General features: G+C 52.4%; 1 protein-coding gene and 1 long non-coding RNA gene across 3 annotated transcripts in view; one reads left to right on the top strand and one right to left on the bottom strand.

Moving 5' to 3' along the window:
• The window catches only part of LOC121272973 (neurexin-2-like), a 2,565,635-nt gene that overhangs the window by 1,914,354 nt on the left and 625,879 nt on the right, over positions 1-25,402 (bottom strand). The gene's annotated exons all lie outside the window — the stretch shown is intronic.
• On the top strand, positions 8,040-24,878 carry LOC121272974. The gene is made up of 4 exons (XR_005941933.1): positions 8,040-8,171; positions 9,034-9,272; positions 12,226-12,429; positions 24,016-24,878. It is a non-coding gene; the product is annotated as an uncharacterized LOC121272974 (long non-coding RNA).

Genomic DNA, 25,402 nt, shown 5'->3' on the forward strand with positions numbered 1-25,402 from the left:
CAGCTGGATTTCCCCCATCAGCTTCAGGCAGCAGACTGAGGCCTCCTGCCCGGATAAATCCCCGATGGTGAACGTGAGGGGTCGACTGGGGTCCTCTGTCGTGCCTTTCACCAGCCCAGGGCACCCCCGATGTGTCTCACAGCCAGTGCGGTTTATGGGGTTTTTTTTTTTAACCCCCTTCTGGGGTGGAGCCACCGCTGTAATGTTAAGGCACAGCAAGATCCCACTAAACAGCAAGGGGATAATCACCAGATTGTCCTCTGTTGGTGCTTGCCAGCGGGGTGGGGGGTAGCGTCTCTTCATCCAAAAGCACCTCAGAAGCGCTCGCATCCCCTCCGCGATGGTGGGCGGGCTCAACGCGTCGCCTGAGAGGAACAGCACCCCCAACAGTGCAGCACTCCCTCAGTCGTGTCCCGGGGAGCCTCAGGCAAGATGAAGCGCTCAAGGCGCTGGAGTGGGATTATGAATCCGTGAGTTTCTGACTCGGAGTGCTACCCCCCGCCCCCCCACCCCCCCCAACACACACACACACACACACACACACACACACACACACACACAGGCAGACGGAGAATTATAACTCCGCACTACCCAGCCACTCATTCCTGCTCTATCTTCTCTTCCCTCCTGCTTTTCCAGCTCTGGTGGTGTGCCGTGTTTCAGGAGTTGACCCTTCACCTAGGGTCGGTCAGCTCAGTTGGCTGGACGGTTGGTTTGCGATACGCCAACAGCGTGGGTTCAATTCCTGTACTGGCTGAGGTCATCCATTCTTCTTGACCTCACCCGAGCTGTGGTGACCCTCAGGCTTTACTCACTACCAGTCGTTGTCTCTCTCTCTCTCTATCTCTCTGATGAGAGAGCAGCCTATGGCCCTCTGGGGCTATGGCTGACCTTCACAAACCCTTCATCTAGGTTTCCCGGTGATGACTGACAATCCTGTCACATAGCTGTCTCCCATATTAAGTTTATCACAGGCCCTGTTTGAAAGAAGGACAGGGATCCGAGACCCTTACACCTCACCCACCCCCACACAAACCGCCAAGGACACCCATTGAATGCCACATGTCTCTTTCCATTCCCATTACAGAGCCTTGGATGCTATAAAAGGTGCTTCACAGAAGGCATGATATCAGACAACAGACTCGGAGCCACATGCGATGATAAATAGACTGCTATTATTGAGTATGAGGGGGAGGTTATGCTTCAGTTATACAGGGCATTGGTGAAACCACATCAGGTGTACTGTACAGCACTGGTCTCCTTATTTAAGGAAGGGTGTAAATGCATTGGAAGCAGTCCAGAGGAGGTTTACTACATTAATTCCCTGAATGGGTGGGTTGTCTAATGAGGCAAGATTGGACAGGTTGGGCCTGTACCCACTGGAGTTTACTATAAGAGGCGACTTGATTGAAACATGTAAGATGCTGAGGGGTCTTGACAGGGTGGATGTGGGGAGGATGTTTCCTCTTGTGGTAGAATCTAGAACGAGGGGGTCACTGTTTAAAAATAAGGGGTTGATCATTTAAGACGGAGATGAGGAGAAATGTTTTCTTTCTGAGGGTGTGAACATACATACGAACAAGGAACAGGAAGAGGCCATTCAGCCCCTCGAGCCTGCTCCACCATTTAATAAGATCATGGCTGATCTGACAGTGATCTCAAATCTGCCTCCCGCCTACCCCCCGCCGATAACCTTTCACCCCCTCGCTTACCAAGAATCGTGAGTCTTTGGAACTCTCTTCCTCAAAAGGCGGTGGAAGCAGAGCCTTTGAATATTTGTAAGGCAGAGGTGGATAGATTCTTGATAAGCAAAGGGGGTGGAATGTTATTGGGGGTCGGCAGGAATGTGGGGTTGAGGTCACAGTCAGGTCAGCCGTGATCTTATTGGATGGTGGAGCAGGCTCGAGGGGCCGAGTGGCCTCACTCCTGCTCCTCATTCGTACGTCCAGATTAGGATAGGTGACCAGAAGCCTGGTCAAAGGGCTATGTTTTAAGTAACGTCTCAAAGGAGGCCAAAATCGAGCGAAGGGTTAACGCAGGGCGGTGACCTCCAAAGCGACGTCGGCGGAGGGAGGTAATAGGCAGAGCTGGCCTGAGTCCTGAAGCCCCCTGATGTGCCCCACGTGTCTCCCCCACCCCCCCCTCCTCAGGCACGAAGTATCGTGCGTCCCTGCCGCTGCTCTCCAGCGTTACAGGTTGCAGGAGCGTTTTACAATGGCACACCACTTCCCCTCCCCCGTCCCCCCCTCCAACAACCAACCCCCCCCCCCCCCTCCCCACCCCCCACCCACCAACGTCGACCTCCACCGAGGAGTGGGCTCCTGAGCCGTTGAGATAAATCGCCTTGCTGTGGTTCAATGGGTAGCACCCCTGCCTCTCTCGGCTAGGCAGTCGTGGGTTCAAGTCCCGCTCCAGTCAGCTTTCATAAGTAAATAAATCTAGATTAATGCTTACAAATTCTGTCTGAGGGGAGGGCTTCACAGAGCAGGCTCGAGTTGGGGGGGCAAGTTGCCTACTTCCCCACTGGCAGAGGTGCGGTCTCTCAGATGAGGTGTTAGGCCAAGCCTTTACCTGCCCTCTCAGGTGGATGTGAAAGATGGCCACACACCATCTACAAGATGCACTGCAGCAACTCACCAAGGCCCCTTCCAAACCCATGACCTCTACCACCTAGAAGGACAAGGGCAGCAGACACATGGGGAACACCACCACCTGCAAGTTCCCCTCCAAGCCACTCACCATCCCGACTTGGAAATATACCGGCCGTTCCTTCACTGTCACTGGGTTAAAATCCTGGAACTCCCTCCCTAACAGCGCAGTGGGTGTACCTACACCACAGGGACTGCAGCGGCTCAAGAAGGCGGCTCACCACCACCTTCTCAAGGGAGCAATTAGGGATGGGCAACAAATGCTGGCCTAGCTAGTGACGCCCATATCCCGCCAATGTGCAAATCAGGAGCAGGCCCCTTGAGTCTGCTCTGCCATTCAATAGGATCGTGGCTATAACCTCAACCCCACATTCCTGCCTTTCACCCCCTTTGCCTACCAAGGATCATTCCAGCTCTGCCTTAAAAATATTCAAAGTCTCTGCTTCCACCGCCTCTTGAGGAAGAGAGTTCCAAAGGCTCACGACCCCCTGAGAGAGACCCCTCCTCGTCTCTGAATGAACAGAAGAAAGCACAGGTTGGAAAAAAAGGAACAGGGAGGGGTGCTCCCCGGGGCCAATACTGACCCCTCAATCGACAATCACAAAAGCCAGGGTATCCGGGGGTCATTGTTACAGCCCTGGTTGTGGGATCTTGCTGTGCGCAAATTGGCTGTCACCGTTCCTACACCGCAGCAGTTCAAACTACACTTCAAAGCACGTACCTCACTGCCGTAAAGCGCTTTGGGATGTGGTCTTTACAATCCGCTTTGAGGGAAAATGGGGGGTTAAACATTGCTGGTGGGTCTCCCCCCTTTAGTTCAAATGGTTCAGCTGGAGGAGCCTTTCGATAAGGCCCGACTGAACCAAGGCCTTAACCTGCACCCCCCCCCCTCTGGAATGGCCGAGCGAGCCACTCAGCTCAAGGGGCAACTAGGGATGGGGGCAACAGACGCTGGGCCCTCGCCAGTGACCCCCACGTCCCAGGAAAGAATAAAGAGAGGAAGAAAAGTCACAATGTTTTTTGACCCAATAAATCAGGAGAATCTGTTACCTGGTGGCAGGAGGGTCAGTAACGGGGGGTGGGGGGGGAAGGGTGGGAGACGAGGAGAATTTTATTGACGCAGCGAGTGGTTGCGATCCAGAAGGCGAATTCCTCTGAGGGGGAATTTTTTTTTTTACAGGCCTAATGGGGAAGGTGTGGCGTTTGGAGCAGGGTTTATTTGGTAGCCGGAACGGGCAAGGTGGGCCGAATGGCCTCCCTCGGCACTGCCACGCTTTGCGGTCTCGGGTGAGCCAAGGAAGCAGGGCGCGGCTGGAGGCTCCCTGCCAGTTGGGCCTTCGGATCGGTGGGGGTGGGGTGGGGGGGGGGGGGGGGGGGGGGGGGGGGGGGGGGGGGGTCCAGGAGGCTGCCCCTTTGTCTCCGAGGCGCAGCCAGGAGCTCGGGCGGCACGCGAACCTGCTCCCTCTCTGACGGACGCCCAGCCTGGCATTAAACTCCACCCGTTGCCCCCTGGTTCGAGTCTTGGCAGAGGGCAGAAGGCGTGGACTGAGGCTTGTGGGGGATGGGGGTGGGGTGGGGTGGTGCGGACTGGACGACGCCTCCACACCCCCACCATCCCACCCCAAGAGCTGCGGTCAAAGGTCAGGCGGCAATGAAGTCCTCCTCCCCAGTGGACGTGCAGTTTATGCCTGCCGAATTTCAGTGGACATCAGGCAGCAGCCAGCACCCCCAACACATGCCTGCTTGGAATTGGACAAGAGCAGAGTGTGTGCATGGATGGTTCGTGCCAAATTTAATCGATGGCATTCGTAAATGAATAATTTACCATTCGGGGCTCCAGCGGAACTCAATATGCTGTTGGAGTGCGGTTAGTGTGACATTATCTCTCGCTGCAGCTTTTGTCTGCTAATTACGGGTAATTATTCTGTAATTTGCTAGATTTTCGTTGAATTGGCTATGGTTTATGGGCATTTTATGTGCAGAAGATGCCAGGGCAAAACATAATTGGTTTAGACAACAGGAGAGGTTAGCTGCCTGTGTGTGTGTGTGTGTGTGTTTGTGTGTGCCTGTGTGTGTGTCTGAGGCTGTGTGTGTGTGTGTGTGTGCGCACACACGCGCGCGTGTGCATGTGTGTGCACGTGGTCTGAGCGTGCGTGCGTGCATGTTTATGTGTGTATATATGTGTGCATTTGTGTGTGTCTGTGTGTGTGTGTCTGAGTGCACATGTGTGTGTGCCTGTGTGTGTGTATGTGCGCATGCGTGTGTTTGTGTGTGTGTGTGCCTGTGTGTGAGAGTGTGTACGTGTGTGTGTGTGTGCCTGTGTGTGAGTGTGTGTGTGTGTGTTGTGTGCCTGTGTGTGAGTGTGTGTGTGTGTGGGTGTGTGTGCTTGTGTGTCAGTGTGTGTGTGTGTGTGCGTGCGTGAGTGAGTGTGTGAGCAGGGAGATTGGTGGGGGAGGGGAATGGGGGAGAGTTTTGGGTCAGGGTTGGGGTGGTGAGCACAGAATGTTTATTCAAAGCCAGTGCAGATTTGCCTGACCTTGTGAGATGAATTATTAAAGTTAACAAGCATGCTTCCTGCAGAAAATGGCAATGAGGCATGTTATTCGAAAAAGAGAGATAGCATGGCTTCCTTAAGCAACTGGACACTACCTCTCAGTTCCCCCTTTACCTGGCCAAAATGGATATACCAACGATGGCCCCTTGATGTTCAATGGCATTAGCATCACTGAATCCCCCACTATCAACATCCTGGGGGTTACCATTGACCAGAAACTGAACTGGACCAACCATATAAACACTGTGGCTACAAGAGCAGGTCAGAGGCTGGGAATCCTGCAGTGAGTAACTCACCTCCTGACACCCCAAAGCCTGTCCACCATCTACAAGGCACAAGTCAGGAGTGTGATGGAATACTCCCCACTTGCCTGGATGAGGGCAGCTCCCACAACACTCAAGAAACTCGCCACCATCCAGGACAAAGCAGCCCCGCTTGATCGGCACCTCATCCACAAACATTCACTCCCTCCACCACCGACACACAGTAGCAGCAGTGTGTGTACCATCTACAAGATGCACTGCAGCAACTCACCAAGGCTCCTTCGACAGCAACTTCCAAACCCACAACCACTACCATCTAGAAGGACAAGGGCAGCAGACACATGGGGAACACCACCACCTGCAAGTTCCCCTCCAAGTCACTCACCATCCTGACTTGGAAATATATCGGCCGTTCCTTCACTGTCGCTGGGTCAAAATCCTGGGACTCCCTCCCTAACAGCACCATGGGTGTACCTACCCCACAGGGACTGCAGCGGCTCAAGAAGGCGGCTCACCCCCCCAACTTCTCAAGGGGGCAATTAGGGACGGGCAATAAATAGCCAGCAACATCCACATCCTGTGAAATAATTTTTAAAAAAATACTTTCTTCCATGGTCTGAGATGCTGAGAAAACGATTCTCCCCTGGCTGGAGAATGCTGGAGCACAAGGTTACAGGCCTCAGAGTCAGGGTGTTGGCCATTTTAGGACTGAGAGGCCGGCTGGGGGGGGGGTGCAGGATGGTGAGGGGGGTGGTGAGTGGGGGGGGGGGGGGCGGTGGGAATCTCTTCGCTACGTGAGCTGTGAATCTCCGGAGCTGTCTATGACGAAAGGGGGCTGCGGATACGTCATTGCTGAGCCCGCCTCAAGACAGCAGCCGAGAGATTTTTGAACGACTGAGGTTATTAAGGGGGTTACGCTGACAGGGCAGTTGCGCTTGGGGTGAAAGGTCAAATGGGGGCAGGCTGGTATGGCTGGCTGGCCCCCCCCCCACCCCTCCATCGACAACCAGTGACTGAATTAACTCCACGACCTCTACCATCCAGGACAAGAGCAGCAGACACATGGGAACACCACCACCTGCAAGTTCCCCTCCAAACCACTCACCACCCTGACTTGGAAATATATCGGCCGTTCCTTCACTGTCGCTGGGTCAAAATCCTGGGACTCCCTCCCTAACAGCGCGGTGGGTGTACCTACACCACAGGGACTGCAGCGGCTCAAGAAGGCGGCTCACTCCCCACCTGCTCAAGGGGGCAATTAGGGACGGGCAATAAATAGCCAGCAACGTCGTGTTCCTCCCCCACGGGCCTTCAATTCTTTTTCCCCACCCCCGTTTCAAGGGTTTTATTCAGCTCCCTTTTCAAATTAATCCGCCCGGGGTCACACCAAATCCGTGTCAGAGAGAAAAAAAAAATTCTCGCGTTGCCTGTGGTTATCTTGCTAATCATCTCAGATCTTGTATCCGTGGTTACTGACCCACCAGCAGGAGGAAATAGTTCCTCCTTATTTGCCCTCCCTCAAAGTAGAGGGTCTGTGGTGTTGTGGGCTAGCATTCTAGAAGCCCACTGTGAGGACCTGGGTTCGAATCTCATCCATGCCAAATGGTGATATATAAATGCGGAATTAAAAATTGGGCCCGTTGTTGTGAAAACTGATCTGATTTGCTAATATCCTTTAGGAAAGGGAATCTGGTCTGTACTACATATGACTCCAGACTCACAGTAATGTGGTTGACTCTCCAATGCCCCCTCTGATCAAGGGTAATAAATGCTGGCTGAGGCAGTGATAGCCCACATAATAATAATAATAATAATAATTTAAAAAAAAAGCCCCTTCGTCAGTTATTTGCCAAAATCTTCCCCGCTCTGCTCTAAGGAGAGCAATCCCGGCCTCTCCGCATTTAACCGAAGCCCATCGATCCCGGTCAAGGAAAGGACTCTTAACTTTCAAACGCTGCGGAGGGGTCAGTCGAGGAACTCGATCCGCCAGCCCAACCCGGGAGCTGCGGGCGCCGCCGGCGAGTCAGGTGACCCTCCCGGCGGGCGCGGCAAACGGGGGTCGGTCGGAGCTCCTCCAATCAGGAGGCGAGTCAGGGACGGCGCGCAGGCTGGTCCCGCCAAATCCTGCGGAGAGCTGACGGCAAACGCCCAACGGTGCTGAGACCGGGCTGGGCTCGGCGAGGGCGGGGATCCGTTCCCCTTCGAGGAAGCGACGCTGCCTCTTAAATCTTTTACCCTTGAGAGTCCAGTGACTGTAAAGCTCTGCTCGGTCGGGACCAGCGTAACAGGGCGCACAGGGGCCGGCCCAGAATCATTGCTCGCACCTGTAGTTAAACCACGCCGCAGGAGCCGAGTCAGATCTCCAACGAGCGCAGGGGCTTATACACTTCTCACTGTGAGTGCTTAAAGAACGCTAAGGTATTTGCTGTGAAGCTAGCTGACAGCCGGTTCAACATCATTCCCATGTCATCTGAAGCGCCGTTGATGTCAGCGGAACACCGGCGGGCAAGTAACTGGGTCGCGACGTGAACTCATTTCGGGTCGGTGACTCTTCGCTTGATCGCTTTTAGGTGTCGAATGACCAGTGAAAGATCGCTTCAGAACACAAGGGTGTTGCACCTGAGCGCGCAAGCTCACGCCGCTTGTTGTCCGTGGAGCTCTCCTGTCAAAAGTTTTCAGGCAGGCCTGAAAAGTTGGGTGAAGCAGGTAATGCTCGAAGGAAGCCGCTGCTCATGAGGCCGAAAGCGAGGCCGCTCTTTAAACGTCAAAATATGTGAACGCTCCCTTCCAAAAAATGGAAACTTCTCTACCTGGACATTTAAAAAAAAAATAGCATGCAGGGGGTTGTCAAGGGTGTGTGTGTGTGTGAGAGAGAGAGAGAGAGAGGGTGAGAGACAGAGGGAGAGAGAGAGAGAGACGCACGCACGCACGCACGCACACGCACACGCACGCACGCACAAAACGTAATGTCGCGTTGAGGTGGAGACGCGGTGTGTCAGGATAGAGCCAAGGCCATACTACAAAAGTCTCAGCATGCCATGCAGAATGGACAGCAGTGGGGGGGTCGAAGGAGGGGGTGGGGCTGGGACCAAGGTGGTGGAGGGAGCGAGGGTGGGGGGCGAAAAAAGGAAGTGGTGGTGGGGGGGTAGGTTGGTGAGCGGGCGGGCGGGCGGGCGGGCGGAGACCTCCCGACCTCTACCCCGACCCTTAACCACCACCACCACCACCCCCCGCCAATCTCAGCCCGGCTTGGGCCGAGGAACGGAATAAGCGGCGCTCAGAACGCAAAAGAAGACCAACTTTAAAATAAAGGGGAAAAACAAAGACGCGCCGCCATCTTCTCTCCACTCGGAAACAAACCAAACAAGGTGGGGGGTGGGGGGTGGGGGGGGGGGTAGAGGGAGAGGGAGAGGGAGGGAGGGAGGGAACACATAATGGTGAGGAACACAACAAGATGGATGACCAAAAAATGCGGCGGTGAAGAAGCTAAATGAAAGTTTACCAACCCTGTCGCTTCGGGGGGGGGGGAAGAAATAAATTTTTTTTTGGTTTTGTTTTGTTTTAAAAGATCGATGTTGTTTACCGAAAAGATCAAAAGGAACTCAAAACACACCAACCCAAACGAAAGGACAATAAGAATGATATCTACCAGATAATGTAGTTTGTTTACCATTGCGTGTCCAATGCCCGAGTGCTTCACGGAGAAAAAGGAAGGGGCGGGGAGCAGAAAGGAAAAAGAAAAGAACGACAAAGACCGTGAACTCAATAAGGACTTACACTCAAAAAAGAATGATGGAACTTGAGAAGGTTAGTAGTATTATATAAGCTTAAAAAAAGGTTAACAGTTAGTACAGAGAAAAAAATGATTACATTCGTGAATGAGGTAAAGGTTAGTTCTCAAAGCGTGTTAGTAAGTACACACAAAATTGGCAAATTAATCTTACAGAGGTGGGGGGGGGGGGTGTTGGGGTGGCAACGGTGGTGGGGAGTGTGGGAGCTAGGTACATTAACAAACATGTCTTAGTACGGGCCGCCCCATTTAGTAGTAGGGCCGTTGGGTGGGGTTTGAATTCAAGACAGTCCCAATTGTTTGACTGTTTCTTCATCCCTTTCATGTTTTACTGCCCCCGGACCCCGAAATATTTCCCCGATACATGTGTCGTCCTTTTTTTTTTGTCCCACCCATCTCTCAACAAACCAGGAACACTGTCGCATAGAAATCTCTTCACAACACAAGGCGAAAACTGTTAACGATGGGAGGGGAGATCTCCGGCACCGTTTCGAGATTGTCGGCCGAAGGTAGCTCTCCGAGTCAATGGTCTCTCAAAGCGAAATCATTTCACCAGATACATATACACATGATACAATCAGTGTCAGCCAGGACTGGGCAAATCATTTCTTCTTACCCCGTTTTGACTTGATATAAGGACTGTGCTAAGCTAGCCAGTGCAGCTGAGGTTACTGAGTAGGCCTGAGCCAGGGTGGGGAGTGTTCAAGCCAACTCGGTGGAAGAGGGAGCCAGTTTAGCGGAGCCAGAATTGCAGAGACCTTCGCCATCTCGCTTTCGATCTCTTGTCCCCCTGAGCACTGGGGCGTTGGCACTGAGCCTGTTCCCGGGGGTTCCCAGCCACCCTCGGGGATACCCTGGCCGACACTTCATTCGAGGGGGCCTTGGCGGGGAAGCGCAGGTGGGATGCCCAGCCGAGTGCTGCATCACGGCCGACCGGCCTTTCGGTACCCCCCCATCCAAATTTGTGCGTGCCAAGGTCGTGCAGCAGCTGTGGTGGAATGAGGGGTAAGGACCCCCAGTAGAAGTCCGGCGTGCACAGCGGCAACGCTCCAGGGCTAGTAATCCAGGCACCTGGGCCTAATGATCTTAGGACGTGAGTTCCAGTCCCACCACGGCAGCCGGTGAAATTTGAATTCGATCAGTAATTCAGGAACTACAAAGCTAGTTTCAGCAATGGTGACATGTGGTAGCCATCTGGGTTTGCTGGTGTCCCTTTAAGGGAAGGAGATCTGCCGTCCTTAACCCGGTCTGGGCCTACACGTGACTCCAGGCCCCACAACTCTGAAACGGCCGAGTGAGGCGCTGTTGTGTTCATGAGGGAGGTGGCCTAGGGATGGGCAATAAATGCTGGGGCCTTGCCATTGATGCCCACATTCTGCAAATGGATGCCAAACAAAAAAAATGCCCCCCAAACTGAGGTGTGGGGTGGGGGGGGGGGGGGGGGGGGGGGTTGGTTGGTTGGGTGGAATGTGTCTGAGCTTCTGTGAGATTCAGCATTGTCTTCATGGGGAAGGTCAAACCTGTCATTTTGGCCGGTGCAGCTCAGCGTTGAGCCGTGCTGCTCAACAATTATCAGTGTGATGTCCTGGTGTGGGGGATGGGGAGGGGGAGGGGGAAAGGGAGGGGGAGCGGAGAGGGAGGGGGAGAGGGAAAGGGAGGGGGAGGGGAGAGTGATAGGGAGGGGGGAGAGGGAGGGGGAGAAGGAGGGGGAGAGGGAGGGTGAGGGGGAGGCAGAGATGGAGGGTGGGGAAAGGGAGGGGGAGAGGGAGGGGGAGAAGGAGGGGGAGGGGGAGAGGGAGGGTGAGGGGGAGGCAGAGATGGAGGGTGGGGAGAGGGGGGGAGAGGTGGTGAGGGAGAGGGGGGGATGGGGAGAAGAGTGAGCGGGATGGGGAGTCGGAGAGGGCGAGGGAGGGGTAGGGGAGAGGGAGGGGGAGAAGGAGAGGGAAAGGGAGGGGGAGAAGGAGAGGGAAAGTGAGAAGGTGGGGGAGGGGGAGAAGGTGGGGGAGAGGGAGAAGGTGGGGGAGAGGGAGGGGGAGAAGGAGTGGGTGAGGGAGGGGGAGGGGAAAGTGAGCGGGAGGGGGAGAGGGAGAAAGAGGGGGTGAGGGAGAGGGAGGGGGATGGGTAGAAGGAGGGATGAGGGAGGGGGAGAGGGAGAGGAAGGAGAGGGGGAGAGGGATGGGGAGGGGGAGAGGGAGAGGGTGAGGGATGGGGAGGAGGAAAGTGAGCAGGAGGGGAGGGGGAGAGGAAGAGGGAGGGGGGAGGGAGGGGGAGGGGAATAGTGAGAGAGTGGGGGGTAGGGAGAGTGAGGAGGAGGGGGGAGGGAGAGGGGGAGGGGGGGATAGTGAGAGGGAGGGGGGAGGGGGATAGTGAGATGGTGGGGGGTAGGGAGAGTGAGGAGGAAGGGGGAGGGGATATGAGAGGGAGGGGGGAGGTGAGGTCAGAGAGGAATGTTAGCCCTGGGTCCCCTTCTCTGGTTTCTTACCTTAGTGCGGGGAGGGGGAGTAAAGGCTGAAGATGTGCCCACCTCCTTCACCCCGCCCCTCCCCTGCCACCACACCCCCCCCGCATCATGAGCGAGGCGTGGAGCCAGCTGGCCGCTTCGAGTATTTTTAAGGCCGGGTGCGGATGGATTCTTGATAAGCAAGGGGCCGGAAAGTTATCGGAGAGGGGAACGGGGGAGGGTAGGGGAGGGTCAAGTAGGCGGGAATGAGGAGTTGAGGTCACAATCGGATCAGCCATGACCTCGCTGAAAGGCGGGGCAGGCTCAAGGGGCCGAGTGGCCTAGTCCTGGCTGCTAATTTGTACGTGTGCATGCTCCACGCCACCGTTCCATCGGCTTGGCCACGGTTATGGTGTGGAGCAGACCTTCCCACCTCGTTTCGGTCCTGATCCTCTACATTGCCGCTGACGAGCGTGCGTTCAAACCTTCGACCCAATTCAAATGTTGCTTTCCCTTATCATAAACTGCAGCATCCGACTCCGGCTCCACAGAAATCTGGCTCTGCAGCAGCTGCCCTGGCTGGACCCATCCAATAAAGCCTGAGGATCGAGGCCTCTCCGCCGATAGTCCAGTCAATCCACCACCAACTAACACATTTCAGGGTCATCCGTGCCTTTAGGACCTCGGTGGCTGGAAGAGTGGCCTTTGGCTGGCTTGGATTTTACTGACCGGAGGTACAATTTTGACTTGCGAGGCTTTTGGGGACGTTTGATTCTGATTGGCTAGTTCAGGGCTCAAAGGAGCGGACATTTCCCCAGTCCTGTATCTTGACACTAGCAAAACAATGTTCAGTGAAGACATCCCAATATATATATATATATAAACGCCCGCTCGGAACAGACTTAGAAGCCTCACAGGAGTTGGCATTAATAGCACAGTGGTGGCAATACTAGGGTTCAGGGAGTAGCGGTACCAGGGAGGCACAATTGGTGGCGTTACGCAAAGGCTCAAGGTCTGTTCCGTCTGGGTACATTGCCTGGAAACAGATAAACGGCAGGGTACTTAGCAAGCAAGTACGAGATTGGAAGAGTCCCCTAAGGCAAAAGGAAACACACACCTATCACAAAAGCTGCAGGAAGAAGAGAAGAAATCGGTTCATCAAAACGTGCAGAGCTAGAGGAAGTTTGAGTTATTAACACGACCCCCTCTCAGTGCTTCCTCCCCGCACCCACTGGTAGGTTACCCCAAGCAGCACATGCCAGTCACCTCGTTCAACTGGGTCCTCACTCCCAAAACCCGACAGCCCCCAGCTCCTCCCCACTCCCCAGGGCACTGTCTCGTGCCATTGTGGTGATGCCGTGTCTGATGGCTTGCCCCGCCGCGGTGGTCATTCTGCCAGAGCGGGGGCTGCTAAGGCCGTCACATAGTCGATCGTCTCGTCCCCTGTGCTTTCCGCTGGCCTGGGGCCACCAACAGCTGACAAACTCCTGGCTGATCTTTCTCCCCTCCCCACCCCAATTTCAAAGGGCTTTGAGGATGATTGGAGCAATCAGTCTGAAGTCAGGTCACTCAACTTGGAGCAGTGAGGATATTGTAAGATTTGACACATCAATACAATTAATCGCTGGTGATATGAACACTTTCTGGACACACAGACACGTGTGTAAACAGATGCACACACACTCATGCACACATGCACATGCTCATAAACACACACAAACACATGTGTGCGCACACACATACATAAAGACACAAAAACACACATGCACACACAAAGACACACATACACAGAAACACACACATGCACACACAAACACGTGCACATGCACACAAACATATACACAGAAACACACATACACGCGCACACAAATACACAAACACACATGCACACACAAACATATGCACACACTCACACAAACACACACATGCACACAGAAACACACATATACACAAACACACACACATATACACAGAAACACACACACACACACGCACACACAAACACACACACGTACGCAATCACATGCACACACTCAAAATGTACATGCAAACACATGAACACGTACTTACAAACACAAACGCACACACACAAGCGCACACAAAAATACGCAAACATACATGCACACACACGCATAAACACATGCTCTCCAGACCACTGAGGCCTGTGAGATAGAACTGACTGCAATGCTTTCAGAGAAAAGAGCTAATCCCTTCAGCGGGATTTAAGTCACTCCTTGAACCTCTGGAGGGAGTGGCAGAATGCAAAGACTTGAAGGAACAGCCACTTTTAGTGCACAGACAGAAACATCCTGTGCGTAGGGGAACATGTGAACGTTGAGTAAATGGGCAGGCATGTTAACTACAATGACGATTTTCGAACACCATTTTGTGCACAAGCATTGCTGATGAAAAGGGAAGTTGGAGGAGCCAATTTCAATTTTGAAAAGGCCATCCTGTCTACAGCTACTTGTACAGAACCTGCGGGATTCAATATTTGCCAGTTTAATTGCTTCCTTCCGACAGTGCAGTTTGTCTGGAGCCAGGCAGCACTGCCTTTACCAGAGCTAAGAGGCAAGAGAATTTTTCTTGCTTCTGTGACAGTTGTTTGGACTCAGGAGTGTTGGCATTAGAGTTTCCTGACACCTGCAAAAACCACTTTGAAAAAAATATTAAAAATTAGAAAATAAAAAATCATCTAACATGTCCCCCTCAATGTGACAATGTCACACGAGATGGGACATGTCCATAATTTACAGATTAACTTTATTAAAATGTTTAAAACCCTACATGAAAGCTCATCCCACCGGCAGATGAGGTTTCATGTTTTCTCTATTCTCCTGGCCGACACACCAGCCTTAAGGTCGGACGGGCAGGTCCTTTAATTGTTTCAGTGATCCTGTCAATGGCCTCAATTGGCCACTGACAGGTCGGCGGGCCCCCAGCTGATGTTGCTGCGCCCCCGCCTCCCTGAAAATTTAAATGGGGCGGGGGTGACGTTGGGGGTTCCGGCCCCTGCTCGGCCGACGGCAAAATCCTGCCCTAGATGACTGATTGTCATTAAAAACCTGCCTGGTTTGCTGATGGGAAGGGAAACCTGCCATGCTTACCTTGTTTGACCTACATGTGGCTCCAGACCCCAGGCAAAGTGGTCGACTCTTAAATACCCTCTGAACAAGGGCAATTGGGGGATTGGCAATAAATGCTGGCCTGGCCAGCGATGCCCACATGCAGGTTGGAGGAGGTTGCTGATATAGGGAAGGGGGCAGGGATTTGGAAATGGGGGTGAGAATTCTAACATTGAGGCATGACCAGCGAGCACAGGGGCTGATGAGTGAACGGGACCTGGTACAAACTCGAACTGCGGCCACCAACGTTTTGGATGACCATAGTTCTCATGAAGAGGAGAGCGTAGGAGCGGGCTGGACAAGCCAAGATGGGTGGGGTTGGGGGGGCGGTGGAGGGGGGTGTTCAGCAGCAGATGAGCTGAGGCAGTTCTCGAGCGGGGGGAGGGGCAGAGATCGGCCAGAGCGGATCCCTGGGCTGCAGGAGCCAGAGTCCCAGCTCCACATGGCTGACCCGCGCAGGAGGGTGGAGAGTTTAAGTCGGGTGGGACAGACCATAAGACCATAAGACATAGGAGCAGAAATTAGGCCAATCGGCCCATCGAGTCTGCTCCGCCGTTTAATCATGGCTGATAAGTTTCTCACCCCCATTCTCCCGCCTTCTCCCCGTAACCTTTGATCCCCTTACCAATCAAGAACCTATCCATCTCGGTCTTAAATACACTCAATGACCTGGCCTCCACAGCCTTCTGTGGCAATGAATTCCATAGATTCACCACTCTCTGGCTAAAGAAGTTCCTCCTCATCTCTGTTCTAAAAGGTCTTCCCTTTACTCTGAGGCTGTGCCCTCGGGTCCTAGTCTCTCCTATTAATGGAAACATCTTCCCCACGTCCACTCTATCCAGGCCTTTCAGTATTCTGTAAGTTTCAATCAGATCCCCCCCTCATCCTTCTAAACTCCATCGAGTATAGACCCAGAGTCTCTCAAACGTTCCTCATTTGTTAAGCCTTTCATTCCTGGGATGGTTCTCGTGAACCTCCTCTGGACCCTCTCCAGGGCCGGCACATCCTTCCTGAGATACGGGGCCCAAAATTGCTCACGCTATTCTAAATGTGGTCTGACCAGAGCCTTATAAAGCCCGGTGTCTCCCCGAGTCACTTACATGTTCAGCTCACCCGGCGCGCAGCCAAGGCCGTGAAAAAAGTAATTGAGATCATTAACGGGCCTGCTCGTCCAACCTTAGGGTTGGTGGGCAGGCCAGGAGCCCTGACAGGCTTCCGAAAAAGCGCAAAACCTCGTCCACGGGCGGGGTGAGGTTTCATGTAGGGATTTCAAAATTTCAGAATGCTTTAAAATAAAATTTATGGGCACGTCCCAGCTCATTGTCACATGAGGGGACACGGTGACGAGATATTTTTCTCATCTTTATTTAATGTTTCGGACCCGAGCCGATCTCCTTGAGGCAACGCTTGGCGTCAGGGAGATCTGGGCGCTCTTCCGTGCGCCTGCGTGGAAGAACGCACTCCGGGCTCAGGGAATCCTACCCTCCCCCTGCCCGCACAGGGAGCGCACAGCACTTCCTGGCGGTCGTCACGGTGGGCGGGCCTTAACTGGCCCACCCACGTAAAATGGCGGGATCGGGAACCTGCCCACCAGCCCTTGCTCCCACACAGCACCCCCCCCCACCCCCCCAATGATGGAGGGGGGGAAATGTTGCCCCATGTCACTTTTGCTTCTTTTACTTATCACTTTAAATCTGTGCCCTCCCGCCCTTGATCCTTCCCTGAGTGGGAACAGTTTCTCCACTATCGACTCTGTCCAGACCCCTCACGGTTTTGAACGCCTCTTATCAAATCCCCTCTCAGCCTTCTCTCCTCCAAGGAAACCAGTCCTAACTTCTCCAATCTATCCACATAACTGACGTCCCTCATCCCTGGAACCGTTCTCGTGGATCTTTTCTGCACTCTCTCCAGTTCCTTCACATTCTTCCTAAAATGCGGTGCCCAGGACTGGACACAATACTCCAGCTGAGGCTGAACTAGTGTCTTATACATATTCAACATAACCTCCTTGCTCTTGTACACCATGCCCCAGGATACTGTGTGCTTTAACCACTTCACCAACCTGTCCTGCCACCTTCAATGATTCATGCACACATACACCCAGGTCCCTCTGCTCCTGCGCCTCATTTGGAGTTGTACCCTTGATTTCATACTGCCTCCCCATGTTCTTCCAATCAAGATGAATCACTTCACATCTTGCTGCATTGAACTCCATTGGCCACCGGCCTGCCCATTCCACCAACTTGCCTCTGTCCGTTTGAAGTTCTACACTAGCCCCCTCACCGGTTCACAATGCTTCCCAGTTTTGTATCATTCGCAAACTTTGAAATTGTGCCCTGTACACCGACGTCTAGGTCACTAATATATCTGCTAGCTTGACCCTGCACTCGGGAGAGAGGTAGGAACATTGCAGGGGAGAGCGATGCCTGATAAGGAAGGGACAAGGTGGGCAAGGGGCTTCAAATAGAGAATTAAAGTCCATAAAGGAATCGATCACATGGACCCCATGCTCTGGAATCCCCGACCTAAAACCCCATGTCCCTTAATCATAGAATAGTACAGCACAGAAGGAGGCCATTCTGCACATCAAGTCTGTGCAGGCTCTTTCGAACAGCAACACAGTCAGACCCTCGGGACCCCCGGCGCTGATCTTTCCCCCAGATCCCTGCAATTTTGCCCCCTTCAGGTGTTTATCCGGTTCCCTTTTGAAGGCTGTTGTTAGGCCTGCCCCCACCCCATATAAAGCAGCACATTCCGAATCCTAACCACTCGCTATGGAAAACATTTTCTCTTCTTCTTGTCTCTGTTTCCGTTAACCTTAAATTCCTGGTTATCGACCCTTCAGCCATTGGAAACTGCTTCTCTTTATTTAGCCTAACTAAAGCCTTGATGATTTAAACACTTCTATTAAATCTGCCCCTTAACCTTCTCTGCTCTAAGGAGAACAATCCCGGCTTCTCCAGCCTCTTCGCATTAACTGAAGTCCCCCTGTCCCTGGAATCATCCTCTCCACCCCTTTCTCTCTTTCCTTTTATTTTTTCATAGGATATGGACCTTGTTGGCTAGGGCAGAATTTATTACCCATTCCTAATTGCCCCTTGAGAAGGTGGGGGTGAGCCGCCTTCCTGAGCCGCTGCAGTCCCTGTGGTGTAGGTACACCCGCAGTGCTGTTAGGGCGGGAGTTCCAGCATTTTGACCCAGCGACAGTGAAGGAACGGCCAATATATTTCCAAGTCCGGATGGTGAGTGGTTCGGAGGGGAACTTGCAGTTGGTGGTGTTCCCATGCGTCTGCTGCCCTTGTCCTTCTAGATGGTAGAGGTCACGGGTTTGGAAGGTGCTGTCGAAGGAGCCTTGGTGAGTTGCTGCAGTGCATCTTGTAGATGGTACACACACTGCTGCTACTGTGCGTCGGTGGTGGAGGGAGTGAATGTTTAAGGAGGTGCATGGGGTGCTGATCAAGCAGCCTTCGTTGTCCTGGATGGTATCGAGCTTCTTGAGTGTTGTGGGAGCTGCACTCATCCAGGCAAGTGGGGAGTATTCCATCACACTCCTGACTTGTGCCTTGTAGATGGTGGACAGGCTTTAGGGAGTCAGGAGGTGAGGTACTCTCCGCAGGATTCCCAGCCTCTGACCTGCTCTTGTAGCCACAGTATTTATATGGCTAGTCTGGTTCAGTTTCTGGTCAGTGGTAACCCCCAGGATATTAATAGTGGGGGATTCAGTGATGGTAATGCCATAGAATGTCAAGGGGAGATGTTTAGATTCTCTCTTGTTGGAGAGGGTCATTGCCTGGCACTTGTGTGGTGTGAATGTTACTTGCCACTTGTCAGCCCAAGCTAAAAACCTATCTCTGACCAAGCGATGGGTCACTTCTCCCCTTTGGCTGATCTTCCTCCATTCTCCCTGGTCCCTGTGGCAGCAACTTTCTAATTGTAAATTGTCTTTGGGAAGGGAGACAACGTAATGAATTTTGGTGAAAAGAGAACAATGAAAAAGGGATGATGGAGATTGCCGTTTGTAATTTCAAGTGCAAAAGTGCACATGAACTAGCCGCAGGAGTTGGCCATTCGGCCCCTCGAGCCTGTACTGCCATCCAACAAGACCATTGCTGATCTTCTAAGTCCACTGAACTTTCCTGCCCTATTCTTTGATTCCCTTTGCTTCCAAAAATACTCTCTTTAAGGTGCTTTGCTTTTTAATAACGTGTAATCACCACGCCCTGTGTTAATGGTATGTTAGTTATATTGTTAGGATACCCAGGGAAAGCGCATTGTTTAATTAAGTACTTTGAGCACGTATAAATAGGGGACAGCTGGGGCACTGAGTGTGCATGAGGGGAGCTGTAAGACTGAACAAAGTCAATAACTCTCTATATAAAGGAAAGCTCTGTGTCTTGGTTTTGGCTTCACCCACCAGCTTAGATCCCATTAATATCCTGGTCCTACTAAATTGAGAACACAGGATCAAGAGTAGGCCATTCAGCCCTTCAAGCCTGCTTCGCCATTCAACCAGATCGTGGCTGATCATCTACTTCAACGTCATTTCCCTGCACTATCCCCATACTCTTTAATGTCAATATTATCTAGAAATCTTTCGATCTCAGTCTTGAACATACTCAATGACTGAGCCTCCACAGCCCTCTGGGGTAGAGAAGTCCAAAGATTCGCCAACCCTCTGAATGAAGAAATTCCTCCTCGTCTCAGTCCTAAGTGGCCTGCCCCTTATTCTGAGACTGGTTCTAGACACCCCCAGCCAAGAGAAACATCCTTGCTGCATCTACCCTGTCGAGCCCCTTAAGAATTTTCTAAGTTTCAGTGAGGTCACCTCTCATTGAATACAGGCCCAGTCTTCTCAAGCTCTCTTCATAGGACAGTCCCACCATCTGGTGCACTCCCTCTATGGCAAGTGGACCCTTCCTTGGGTAAGGAGGCCAAAACTGTACACAATACTCCAGCTGTTCATCCCCTGTTCCGTACATAAAATGGAGGGAATTAGTAATTCTTAGGAACATATTAAAACTTGATAAATTATTGGATAGGCCTCAGCTGAAGTTTTGCGGACAATAGTGGGGATCCATGCTTCAGAAAAGATGTAAAGGCCTCAGAAAGGGTACACAGGTTTACCAGGGAGTCGCCAGGGATGGCGGACATCAGTCATGAGGAAGGGTTGGAAAATGTTGGATTGTTCTCCCTTGGCTCACCATCTCTGGGTCGAAACCCTGGAACTCCCTCCCTAACAGCGCCGCAGGTACACCTACACCACAGGCACTGCAGCGGCTCAAGGGGGCGGCTCAGCCACCACCTTCTCAAGGGGCAATTAGGGACGGGAAACAAACACTGGGCCTTGTCAGCGAAGCCCACAACTCGCGAACCAGTCAAAGAAAAAGAAGAGTGAGAAATTAAGGTCGCTGGGAGGGCGATGTGGGGTCAGGGGGTCGGGGAAGGGGGGGGTCACAGTCACTCCTTATTCTATGCGTCCCTAGTGGACATGACTAGCTCGACTCTTAAGAGGAGATGAGGCAGGAACTATAGGCCTTCAGACTTTTTCCCCAAACTCTACTTCAATATTGCTTTTAAATAGGATTTGAAGGTGATAAATGACCTTGTAGGTAACAAAAATGGTTTTGTACAGAGGAACATTGATCTAGAAGGTGGATAGGCTCCTGTTCGATAGATACTATTTAGATGCCCCCACATAATCCATCTATCTTAATGACACAATACCTTAGCCTTAATGAACGCCACTCTCTTTTAAAATGCTATCACCGGGCACACTGGCAAGGCTGGCCGCTTCTCCGACCTCCTAATCAAGTTGGAGAACCCTGCTGCTGTCAGGTGGAGGGCTGACCCATTTCTTTGAGCCTCTCGTGCCCGCAGTGAGCAGGCAGCGCGTGGCGTCATTGCGGGCGGAAGGACCCCTTTGCTCCGCTCGCAGACCTTGCCTTGGCCCCAATCTTGACAAAGTCCTTCCCGGGGGGGGGGGGGGGGGGGGGGGGTGCCCCTTTTTTTTTTCTCTGTTCGAGTATGGGATGTGGGCGTCGCTGGCTAGGCCCAGCATTTATTGCCCATCCCTAATTGCCCCCTTGTTCAGGCGGCAGTTACGTGCTACGTGGGTCCGGAGTCACATGTAGGCCAGACCAGGTAAAGACGACAGGTTTCCCTTCCCTGAAGGGCCTCCCACTGTAGATGCCTCTCCTTGCCACCCTGACCTAAGAGTGTGCCAATTTGAGACTGGTTGACAGGCGCTTCCATCAGCTGGAAGTTTGTTCCCAGTGGGATCCGCTGGGCTTACTTTGCATTTTGGTTTGGTAAATATCGATGATTTGGACTTGAATGTTGGCGTGGGGGGGTGGGGGGGGGGGGGGTGGGGGGGTGGGGGGGGGGGGGTAGGGGGGGTAGGGGGGTAGGAGGCAGGGAGCGGGCGTGGTGAAGAAATTCGGGACGATACAAAAATTGCCCGTGTGGTAGATAATGAGGAGGGAAGCTGCCGGGAGTCTGCCGGGAGCTACCAATGGGCTATCTGGTGGGCCCGATGGCGGTGAATGGAGTTCCGTCCGGAGTTCCATCTCACACTTGAGGAGGGTCGAACAAGGCGAGCGAGTACACAATAAATGACAGGATACCGAGGAGCAGAGGGACTTGAGAGTGCGTGCCCACCGATCCCTGAAGGCGGCTGGAATGGCGGGTAAGGTCACGGAATCACAGGATTGTAATGGCGCAGGGGGAGGCCATTCGGCCCATCGCCGGCTCTCCGAAAGAGCACTATGGCCTGGTGCCGTTGCCCCTGCCTTCTCCCCGTGCCCCTGCACATTGTTTCCATTCAGATAGCCATCTAATGCCCTCTTTTGAACTAATCAAGTAATCACCTAATGCCTCGCCTTAATGCCTCTTGAAGTCACTTCCCTTTAGTCCCTGAAGCATTGAACGTAAAGGGCTGGTGGGAGGGTGGGGGTGGTGATGAAGGGTCAAACACTGGTTAGGTCACAGCGAGAGTATTGCGTGCAGTTCTGGTCACCGCCACATTGATTGTTCAAGTGGTTGTGCAGAGGAGATTTATCAGGATGTTGCCTGAACTGGGGAGTTTTAGTTCTGAAGGAAGATAAATAGGATGGGGTTATTTCTTTCACACTGGAGGCCAAGGTAACACCTAGTTGAAGTGTGTAATGTTATGAGGGGTCGGGATAGAATGGATAGCAAGGCTTGGTTCCCCCTGGTTGAGGGGTCCATAACCAGGGGCATAGGCTTAGGGTTTGAGATAGGAGGTTTAGAGGGGATTTGGGGGGAATTTATTTTTCATCCGGAGAGTGGTGGGGGTCCGAAACTCACTGCCTGAAGGGTGGGGGGGAGTCGAGGCAGACACCCTCAAAACATTTAAAAGGTTCTTGGATACGCACTTGAAGTGTTGCAATGGACAGAGATGGACCAAGGGCTGGAAAATGGGATGAGACTGGATGGCTACTTGACAGCTGACGCTGTTTCACAGAATCATAGAATCACAGAATCTCAGTGCAGAAGAGGCCCTTCGGCCCATCGAGTCTGCACCGACACGTGAGAAACACCTGACCTATCTGCCTAATCCCATTTACCAGCACTTGGCCCACAGCCTTGAATGTTATGACGTGCCAAGTGCTCATCCAGGTACTTTTTAAAGGATGTCAGGCAACCCGCCTCCACCACCCTCTCAGGCAGCACATTCCAGACCCTCACCACCCTCTGGGTAAAAAAGTTTTTCCTCACATCTCCCCTAAACCTCCTGCCCTTCACCTTGAATTTATGCCCCCTTGTGACTGACCCTTCAACTAAGGGGAACAGCTGCTCCCTATCCACCCTGTCCATGCCCCTCATAATCTTGTACACCTCGATCAGGTCGCCCCTCGGTCTTCTCTGCTCCAACGAAAACAACCCAAGTCTCTCCAACCTCTCTTCATAACTCAAATGTTTCATCCCAGGCAACATCCTGGTGAATCTCCTCTGCACCCTCTCCAGGGCAATCACATCCTTCCTATAATGTGGCGACCAGAACTGCACAAAGTGCTCCAGCTGTGGCCTCACCAAGGCTCTATACAACACCAACATGACCTCCCTATTTTTGTAATCTATGCCTCGATTGATAAAGGCAAGTGTCCCATGTGCCTTTTTCACCACCCCACTAACATGCCCCTCTGCCTTCAGAGATCTATGGACACACACGCCAAGGTCCCTTTGTTTCTCAGAACTCCCTAGTGTCATGTCGTTCATTGAACACTTCCTTGTCAAATTACTCCTTCCAAAGTGTACCACCTCACACTTTTCAGGGTTAAATTCCATCTGCCACTTATCTGCCCATTTGACCATCCCGTCTATATCTTCCTGTAACTCTTTCGAGTACAAACACGTTTTCCATCTGTTCCTATTCAGATGAAGTTACATTGTTTCATAGTTTGCCATTGTGAGATTTGAACTCTTGATCTTGGGGTTACAAACCCAGTACCATAACCACTTGGCTATTTAGGCCAAGCTTATATTTTCCTGTAGCCCAAGACACTCAGCCTCACTGTTAACTACCCGGCCAATCTTTGTATCATCTGCAAAGTTACTAATCCTACCCCCCACATTGTCATCTATGTTGTTTATATAAATTACAAATAATAGGGGACTGAGCACAGATCCCTGTGGTACACCACTGGACACTGGCTTCCAGTCACTAAAGCATCCTTCTGTCATCACCCTCTGCCTCCTGCAACTAAGCCAATTTTGAATCCACCTCATCAAATTACCCTGCATCCCATGTGCCTTTGCCTTCTTTATAAGTCTCCCATGTGGGACCTTGTCAAAGGCTTTGCTGAGATCCATATAAACTACAATTCAATGGGCCGAATGGCCTCCATTTGTGCTGTCAATAGGATTTGAAGGTGATTTTTTTCCATGAACTGCACTGAAATGATGCGACTCGCTTTCCCGAAGGACCCGTAAGTAAAAGAAAGCAGGCGACACAGGGGAAAATAGAGGTTTCCATCTACCAGCCAGGCTGTAGCAAGTCCTAGAGATGGAAGGGCAACATCCCAACTGACACTCCCCTGGGTAAAGCTACTGGAACTTGATGTCCCCGTAACTGGAGCTGATTTTTTGAGGTCTTCGCTGACGTATGTAGACATGCTGAGAGTGCATCTTGACATGTGAGTTGTTGTTCCTGTTTCCCTCTCTCCCGTCGTCCAGGTCGTCTCCTAACTAAAATCTAAATGGCGAACCGAGGCCGAGAAAGCGGAACATCTTCCCGGTGGGAAAAGGGTAGGAGAGAAAATTCCGGAAGTTATGATCAAGGGATGAAGGTGGAGTCGAGTGCAGCAGGTGTCTTACTTTTGTCTCTTGCACTACCAACAGTGGATCACCCCAGTTGGCTTCCCTTTCTATTGCTGAACAGTCACCTCCAGTGTATCTCTGCGTTCTATCCGATGGGGATTAAGAGGATGGTTTTGGCAGGAGATTTAGTTATTTTTGCAGGTTTTAAGCAGGACAGGCTGGGGCTGCAGATGAGCTGGGTGTCAACGGCAGCACGTATCCACAGGGGAGTCATGCTGAGCCTCTTTAAAGGCCACAACTAGAGTATTGTGTCCAGCTGTTTAGGAAGGATGCGAGGGTCTTTGATGTCATTTAATAGACAGTGCACGGTCATGTTATGGACAGGGCGTGGTCACGTAATGGGCAAAGGCGCAGTCATGTAATGGACAGGGGCACAGTCATGTAATGAACAGGGCACGGTCATGTAATGAACAGGGCACGGTCATGTAATGGGCAAAGGCACGGTCATGTAATGGGCAAAGGCACGGTCATGTAATGGGCAAAGGCGCAGTCATGTAATGGACAGGGGCACAGTCATGTATGGCACAGGGTGCAGTCATGTAATGGATAGGGGCACAATCATGTAATGGATAGGGGTGCAATCATGTAATGGGTAGTGGTGCGGTCATGTAATTGACAGAGCGCAGTCCTGTAACGGACAGGGGCGCGGTCCTGTAACGGACGGGGGCGCGGTCCTGTAACGGACGGGGGCGCTGTCGTGTAACGGACGGGGGCGCTGTCGTGTAACGGACGGGGGCGCTGTCGTGTAACGGACGGGGGCGCTGTCGTGTAACGGACGGGGGCGCTGTCGTGTAACGGACGGGGGCGCTGTCGTGTAACGGACGGGGGCGCTGTCGTGTAATGGAGACTGGCATGGTCATTAATGGATAGGGGAGCGGTCATGTAATGGACAGGGGCCTGGTTGTGTAATGGACAAAAAGCCAGGAATGAGCTCCTGTCCAAACATCGTTGGATAATTGAGAGACTTAAGGGTTGTGAAGGATTGAAAGAGATTGGATTGTACACATGATCGAGGGATTCTTATCTCAATACAAAAACCCAAAATGCAGCTGGAGCCTTGGAAACTGGATCCTGACAGTTTGCCCTCAGTTTTAGCAGAACACTTCAAGGTTCTTGTGAACTAACAGCCCTGTCGAGTCACAAACTGACACATCAATTATTTTCTTCACAGGAGGTGCTGAAGCCAATCTGTTTCATATCCCAAAATACATCTTCCTGAAAAACACTGCATGTATGCCAATCT

Source organism: Carcharodon carcharias, chromosome 37 (assembly GCF_017639515.1).
Source record: "Carcharodon carcharias isolate sCarCar2 chromosome 37, sCarCar2.pri, whole genome shotgun sequence".
In the NCBI taxonomy this organism is placed as follows: domain Eukaryota; kingdom Metazoa; phylum Chordata; class Chondrichthyes; order Lamniformes; family Lamnidae; genus Carcharodon; species Carcharodon carcharias.